Source organism: Oryzias latipes, chromosome 9 (genome assembly GCF_053564925.1).
Source record: "Oryzias latipes strain Hd-rR chromosome 9, Olatipes_Hd-rR_3.1".
Lineage (NCBI taxonomy): Eukaryota > Metazoa > Chordata > Actinopteri > Beloniformes > Adrianichthyidae > Oryzias > Oryzias latipes.
Window position 1 is genome coordinate 9163237 of NC_136245.1, and position 8746 is coordinate 9171982.

The following is an 8746-nucleotide window of genomic DNA, read 5'->3' on the forward strand; positions in this document are numbered from 1 at the left end:
TCTTTAGTTTCAGTCAACCTGAGGCCTGATTTTTATTTTATCATGTTTGTCTCCAGTTTGGGAGAAGGGCATTTTCCATTTCACTTAGATTTGTTTTTTGTTTTTTTTTATTAAACACTGTAAACCCGAATAAGTTCAGTGAACTCAAAAATTTTGAGGAAACAGATTACATAATAATTTTTGAGTTATCTTACTTAAAAACTATAAGTTCATTTGAACTTAAAATTTTTGAGTTGAATAAAATAAAACAATTTAACCAAATGTAAATTATAACTTTTTATTTAACCAACTTAAAGATTCTTACTTTACTAAAATAGCATATTATGATTTTATTGAACTTTAAAACAGTACTTAATTAACTGAAAAACATTAATTTATCTCAACTCTAATTTAATGCTTTGAAGTATAAACTAAGTCTTATATTCTTAGTCAAGATCACTGTTACAAAAAACGGAGGCAGAATTGCAATTGCATGTTTATTATTTATCAACCTGCATGAATGCATTAGAACAATTTGTTGTACAACAAAATACAAAAACACTGCACAAATTGTGTTAAAAGTACACCAGCCATTAAAATATAAAAATAAATCAACCCTTAAAAAACAAAAAAAGTGCATCAGTCTTTTACACCATTTGCATATAATAATTTGTTGTAATGCAAAACACAAAATACAAAAACACTGCACAAATTGTGTTAAAAGTACACCAGCCATTAAAATATAAAAATAAATCAACCCTTAAAAAACAAAAAAAGTGCATCAGTCTTTTACACCATTTGCATATAATAATTTGTTGTAATGCAAAACACAAAATACAAAAACACTGCACAAATTGTGTTAAAAGTACACCAGCCATTAAAATATAAAAATAAATCAGCCCTTATACAAAAAAAAAGTGCATCAGTCTTTTTAAATTCTCCCACAAAACGTTGTCTTTTAACTGCTTTTTCTTGACAAACTAACACTCAAAATGATGCCAATCAATTTAAACAGCCATCAATGAAATGGAATGGAAAACAGTGATATTTGTATAACAATATTTTCAACAGTTAAGTAGAAGAGGAAATTAAAATCAACAACCATGAACATGGACAAAAAATACCATTGCGAGCATTTCCTAGTTTAACAGCTTGACATTTGGAACACTAACCTAACTATGCATGTGCCAACACCGTAATATGCTACTCTATCAATGAAAGATCGTTTTTGAGACGAAGAAGACATGGTTTCAACTGTTTCCCATCTTCAAGGCCCATCAGTTCTTTTTGGATGAATGTGAATGTATGAATCAGTCTTTTTGGATAGTCTAAATGCAAGACATAGATCAACCCAAACAACAAGACAAATGCATCAGCCCATTTAGAAATGTCGCTAACCATAACCTCATCTTCCACGACAACTGCTGCACTGAGTGGACTGAGATGGATTAAACTGTTCTCATTGACAGTTGTCAGAATGGCAACAGAGGCGCTACTGATGTCTGGCTCTGGTGACTCTTCAATCTGGAAAGGACAAAAACAATGTAGTATTAAAGAGAGAAAATTGATCGTTTCAGGAATGAAAACTTTATCAAAACCTACAACCTAAAATTGAATGACATTAAAAGCATGTCAGAAATTACATAAAGAAAATTATCCAAAGAAATCAAAATAATACTTTATTTGTATAAGACTGCTCATCATTCCATAAGGCAGCTCAAAGCACTGTATGTAAAAATAAAAAAAACTTTTAAGACATGACAATCTGAAAACAATCAGATTCTTTCAACCAAACCCCACCCCTCCGTCCACCTAACCAGTTTCACCAACATTACCCTCAGCTCGTCAGATCCAGTGCAACGCGGACAGACAGTGATGACCTTTTTCACCTGCATCTGTAAAACAGTGTTTTTCAACCAGCGTGCCGCGGCACACTAGTGTGCCGTGTGAAATTGCCCTCATTAACTGATCTAAAAACATTGACCATCACCTGGGTATCAGCTCTGTGTTCATCCAAACATCCTGATAAAACACTGAGTAGTTAGGAATATAAAAGATCATAAAATACCTTCTTTGCGTTTATTTTATTATATTAAAGACATTTTGATAAGAATGCAGGTACCGCCATGGGGAAATGTCTTGTGAGACAGATAGTTTGAAGATTGTGGTAAACACTGGTGCTAGCTGGTCAGCACATCCCTCCAGGACACGTCCAGGAATTCCATCAGGTCCAGCTGCTTATCTAGTATTCACCCTCTTGAACTCTTTACTGATGTCATGCTCACTCACAGTTAGCACTCGTTCCTCTCCACCAGGTTGTGTCATTGTTATGGAGCTGTTGTTCTTAAACTCGGCACAGAACAGCTCCAGAACAATAGCTGTGCTAACATGGCCAAAAGTAATCGAAAAGAACGCCTGATCGGAAGAAAAATTTGTGAAAAAATAAAAAGGCAGATGGACTTATACTAGGGTTGTGCCGATGGGTGATGGGTGAGTGACATCCCGATGGAGAGACACCATCGTGACGCCACGCCCCCGCCACCTTGCGAGTCGACACCATAAGCCGCGGTTACATGTGCAAAATATCTTGATGGGATCAATGGTCGGATTAGAATCCAACCATGTACATGGGCCCAGAAAAATGTTTTCAGAATATAACGAACGTTCACTAAGGTCACACTTTCAGTCGGAATAAATCATTCGCACTTTCGCAGTAGGGTTTGAAAACCGGAAGGGGATATAAGTTTATTGAAAAAAACTTTATTGAATATAACAATTCAATACAAAACAATGTTAAACAGCGCCGAGCAGCCATATACATTAACATGTCAGCTCGGTATTATACGAGACGATCTTCTAAACGTGCTTTTAATAATGTTACGGTTATTATGAAACAACTGTTCGCTCATCATTTGAATTTAATCTGTGTGGTCGGTGCTTTTTCTGAACGGAGCCAGAAAGAAGCCAGGATTAGCAGTATGCTAATACGGCGTGTGAGCTTTTCAAAGCAGAAATGTCGCTCAGTCCTTAGAAAACGTACAAACAATCACGTTACCCAACAAAAAATACTTACATTCCAAACTTTGAGGAATTGTGGGTCCTCCTCGCGTAGATATATTGGAAGCCCGTGCAGGACCAGAGTACGCTTGACATCGGCATCTTGCTCTTGCTGCACAGAGACGCACACAAATTAATATGGCAAATATATTTGAAATGACTGCACCTCTTGGTCTACCTCAGTTCAGTTTTTATATTTTTTATAATTTTCTTTAAGTTATACATTAATTAAAAAAGGAAAAAAAAATGCACATACTATGACACTATATTCATATTTACCAATGCATTGGGATCATTTTGATACTACTTATGGGAACATTTCATTCACTGAATTAGATACGCTTGGTCATCATCATGAACCGACCAAAGTCAGTCCTTTCTTTTAGCTATACTAATGCATAATGTTGATAATGCCATGCAGTTACACCTCACCTGTTCGTCATAGAGGTTCAGAAAATTCCGTAGAACCTCTGAACCCCTACCGGTTTGTGTCGCTTTTTGTCTAAACAAAATCAGCATCCTTGGTGTCCGTCTGTCTAGTTCAGAGTAGAACTGATTTCTTAGGTTAACATTAGTGATGCGATGGAACTCCGCACAGATCTACAAAAAAAAGTGTTAATCACCTCTTAAAAATCTATTAAAAGAACTGAAAGAAAGGTTTTACCTGTGAATCAATGCGGAGCGCAGGCCATTTTTGCAAGAACTCTCCAATCATTGGGTCTTCTTTAATGATCTCTAGGCGGCGAAGTGCAAAGGTCATCTGCATGAGTTTGTCAATCAACAGGAGATTTCTTTGACTTCTCTCAACTTCTTGTATGATTTGGATTCTAACATTTTCAAGGCTGGTAGAATCATGTCCCTTAGGGAAGTCAGGCAGGTAGTTCACCTCAGCATGCTTGGCTTTTTTTATATTGTGATGCGGATGCTCTTTGTCAGGATTATTGTGGCTTCTTCTGCCAGAATTTACAGCGACTTCTAGGCATCCAGCTTTGGCTAGCTTACTACGAAAATTCCCCATTTTATACTGCAAGCTCCACTTCCATCCATACCATCCACTTGCACTACTTTTCTCTTTGAGACATGGATGAGCCGTCACAAGAGCTTCTGCTGCCATGGCTATATTTTTTTCAGTAGGATAGGGTTTATAATTCATGATTGCTGTGGCCATGCTTTCCAAGATGCTACTTTTTTGGGATCTGGTCAAAGTGACTGTTTTCCATGACTGTTCATAAGCTGCATTTCCTTCTAGAAGAAGATGTTCCACTTCATAAGAGAAAGTAGGCACATTGAAGATGTCTGGCCAGGATTTCAGTCGGTCACTAATGGGCACATGAGGAAGCATTTCAGTGTTGGAACTTTGTAATGACTCGTTTTCAGCTTCAGATCTGACAACTTGGAGTGTCCCTTTTTCTGGTAAATCTTTAATGTCAACCAAGCAACAGAGTTGGCCATCAAAATCTGGATCTTCATAGTTGAGTGTAAACTCATGGTCAAGTCTTGGCCTACACTTTTCTTGCAGTGTTTGGATGAGATGCTCAACTGAATTGGGACGCTCAGTGAGGGTCAACTTCACAGCTATTTCTGGAGCTATGAACTTTGGGGGTTCTGTCATTGTCTGAATAAAAAAAACAAAAAACAAAAAGACAAATAAGATTACTTCACATTTTGATTAATTCACAGCAACATCACTTCCTAAGTGGAAGTATAAAGCGTTTTGGTGTCAACAAGAGCTTACCATTGACATTGTAGGCACAGACTGGCAAACTGTCATTAAGTTCCATTAGACTATGAACAGCAGTATTTCCAGGGAACAATTCAAATGATCTCAAATGTTCTGTGTAAAAGGACTTGTGACCATTGCAAAGAAAAGTTACATTGTTGTTGACAATGAGGATGTTTTCAACTTTGCTGAACTGCGGTAGTCCCCCTTCCTGACCAACTGAAACAAACATTCCAACATCATACGGAGTGCCATCAATAACAATCTTAGATGCTGCATAAATGATGTCAGAGTCTGTTATGTGATGTATGTGTTGTTTTGCCACGTCTGGTAGTTGTGAAACGAGAACAGAAGAAACACTGGATGTTTGTTGATGTGGCTTAAAAAAAGCTTTGGCGCTAAGGTGGTATGCAATCATGTACTGATGTCTAGTTGCAAGTGTTTTAAGAACATTCTTGAAATTTTGTGCATCATGTACAATGCGTTTGAAAAAGCGATGTTTCCCCTCAAATCTCATTGTCCACAAATGGACAAGGGGCCCAAAGCACCGTATGAGATGGGGGTAGTGTTCAATAAAGTGGTGTTTAGGGAGGAATGTGAAATCAGGAAAAACTTCCTTTAACATCTGTCTGTGATCTAGTATCTTGCTTTGCAAATACTGAATAGACTCCTCATCAAATACTGGACACAAAATAAGCTCCACAATGTCTTTCAAATCCATCAATATTGTCCAAGCCCCGTCGCCCTCAGGAACTGTGTCACCAATAATCAATGGGAGTAATCTCAATAATGCATTATTTTCATGCCCGTTGCCACCAATGCTTCTCTTGGTGGCAAAGGTTTTGGCAATGGGTCTTGGTTTATCAGTGGCATCAGAGCCCTTGTATGGAAAGGACTCGATTTTTTTGTTCAAAGAATCAAGAGAAAAATATTTGAGCCTAATCATCCGATCAATACAGAGAGCCAATTCTAGTGGCACTATGCCCTCTAAAAGATCATGCAAGACATCAGGTGGGAAGCCAGTGACTGGATGAAAATGCTCAAGAGTGCTTTGCAAAATACAGTCGCCTTTAACACCACACAGACTGGAAAGATTACCCTGCAACACATCCTGTACATCTCTGTCATGGGTGGGTTTTGTCCTAGGATTAAAGTCACCCTGGAAAACATCAAGAGACTGAATCTGGTTGTGTGTTGCTTTGCAGAATCTACACACATAGCCAGCTCTGAAACATTGGACAAAGCCAGCGAATGAATGAGCAGCCAGATTATCAGAAACGACACACAAAACAGTGCCATGAACAGTACAACCAAGGGGCTCAATATACAGACCATCTTTTTCAAGAGTGCATAAGTCTTTTAACAAGGGACCAAGGGTTTTTTGATAGCCATACTTCTGAACATCTGTCACTTTACAAAGTGCAGCTAGTTGAATTACATGAAGTGCTGATCGGTATTTGTGAGGAAGGTCTGCAAACACCCAATACACCGAGCAGAGCTTGTGGATTTTTCTAGACGTACCAAGAGGATTTGCAATTTCAAGGTCATCGATGTACAACATTAGTGGCAATGTCAACTCTGAAGAAGACAACATCTCATTTTCCTGGTAATACAAGCCATCTTTATTGCTCTTGTAATGCCCTTTTTGTGAGTTCTTAGTTTCGCTAATGAGGTCAATGACATCAGTGTGTTTAAAGATTTCTTGAATCATTTCAAGTATTGGCACATATACTGCAGTGTGCCCTGCCTCCAACACATATTGCACTGGCATGACAACAGGAAAATTCCTCTCAATATATGTTTTTCTGCGTTTTGCAGATGACAAATCTTGACCCTTGGCTGTTTCAGTGACAAAAATGTTGGTGTTCACAACTGAAGTAACCAATTCATTTACAACAACTTCAGTAGCTGGAACAGAGTGCTTTTGCAATATTTCTTTGACAGCATCTTTTAAGAGAGGCTGAGATAAAAGAAATATCTCCCTCAGATCATCAACAATATCTTGACAAGCTCTCTCAGAGACATGAAGAATTGCCTGCATTTTAAGAAACAAAGAGGCCAAATTTTTATGCAACTGGGCTTCCAACAAACCAGTGTCACAAATCTCATCTTCAGAAGCAGGCAAATCTTCATGTGGATCAAGACAATGCTCTTCATCAAAATCAGCAGTAGTTTGAGCTGCCATGTTTTCTGTAGACACAACATCATCACTGAAATCTGAATCGCTACCATGAGTCCTACTCTTATGGGCATTGAAAGATGAGCAAACATTTGTGGTATACCTACAGTTCTTAAATGGACATGGTACAGTCTCATGGTTTTTCAAGTGTCCTCTCAAATGAAAAAACAAGCTTTCCTTTGATAAAGGCTGACTGAATGTACACAATGGACAGGTAAACAGTGATATACCTGCGTGTACCCCAGGATCACCTTTATGTTGGTGAGAACGTGACAAGTGAATTTTCAAGGCATTAAATGATGCAAATGTACAAATGCAGTTCTCAAAAATACATGGCAGTGGTGTTACTTTGGAATAATGCACGTGTTTTAAATTGTAGTGCTTCAATAGTTTTGTCTGCGTGTCTGAAGAGTGGACACATAGTTTACACTTCCAATTCATTTTACTTTAACTACATAGTGGCCTTACTAGCCTCCTAATCAAGTGTAAAAGCCCTCAATGAGTTGACTCCTACAGCGATGGTCCCTCGTATGTGTTCCTGTAACAGTTAAAAAGTAGTGTTATAGAGATGCAATAAAAAATGTTTCCATTCGTTACATGAATAAACTGTAGGTTACCAAGTGACAGGCTGGTGATTCTGACAAACTTTAGATTCTTTAGGGTGTCAAGTCTATGTATAGAAAAAGTAGATGAAATTAAACTAAAACCTAGTATTAAACGTTTAAACTACAAAAATTACTTCTGTTGCTCCCAGAACTATTTCATCAAGCAGCTCTTGGTCAAAGTTGATGACAAAAAGATAGACAATCAAGATTAGAACTTCTTAAAGATTCACAAGTACTGTATTTCTTAAATAGCCTGTATCTAAATGTTATCTTTTAGATGCATGTTCACTTTGTACAACTTTGATATTTTCAATAGAAAAATAATATGCCTGTTGTTGAGAAAAGTCAATATGATCTGGTAAGGGCCACATGAAACACTTTTGAAAGGATAAAGATGCACATCAAAGAGTACCAGAAATCTTATTGGACTGGCATTGTCTTTTCTAAATATCTGATCCTCAACTGATCCGTTTTTTTTTTCTGATGAATTCAAAGGTTTGTTTTCTTGCTAATGTCTGACTTTACATTATTAAACATTTTATTTATTTAGTTCAAATATAGAGCATTTATACTTGTAATAAGGGGTGGGCAATAAATTCTAATTATTTTTTTAGACTATTACTTTTTGGAGAGGAAAAAAAATAGAATAAAATAAAATGACAATCAAGATATTTTCCCAGCGGTCTGCTTTTTTGGGCTTCCATTGTTCTGAGTAATGTCAGCCTGTCTGTCTCTACAGGGCTCAACATAGCAATTTGCCCACTGGTCCGGTCCTGTTTCTCGAGCAGCACGGTCCACAAGACTTTATCACTTGTCCACTCAAGCCACTAAAATATCTAACGGTTAATATATTTTTCACCTTTTTCAATAAATTATATTTTACGAAAACGCTTAGATTTACCTCGTCTTCATCGCTTTTAAAGTTTGACGTCCGCCATGATTGTTTTGATCATGTGGTGCGCACCCTCCGCAACAGTGTTCACTCTCTGCATCCGTCGGAGCAATTTAACGGGGCGAAAATGGTGTTGCAGAGTGTGTGTGTGCTGAGAGGGGTGCGTGCCGCGAGAGAAAGGGGAAGGAGATGCAGGTGGAAATGGGGGTGTGAGCACGGAGCGGAGGTGTGCGTTGAGATATTGTGTGTTCGAAGGACGGAGCACCTTAAGAGAAGGTGTCCCCCCCCAGAATAACTGTTTTGGAGTCGTTCTT

The 8746-nt window shown here is 37.9% G+C and overlaps 1 long non-coding RNA gene across 1 annotated transcript; it reads right to left on the reverse strand.

The window, feature by feature from the left end:
• Positions 1 to 718: 718 nt before the first annotated feature.
• On the reverse strand, positions 719 to 7961 carry LOC111947925 (uncharacterized). The gene is made up of 3 exons (XR_013657945.1): positions 3701 to 7961; positions 3053 to 3636; positions 719 to 1503 (listed from the first exon to the last, which is right to left on the reverse strand). It is a non-coding gene; the product is annotated as an uncharacterized LOC111947925 (long non-coding RNA).
• Positions 7962 to 8746: the final 785 nt, after the last annotated feature.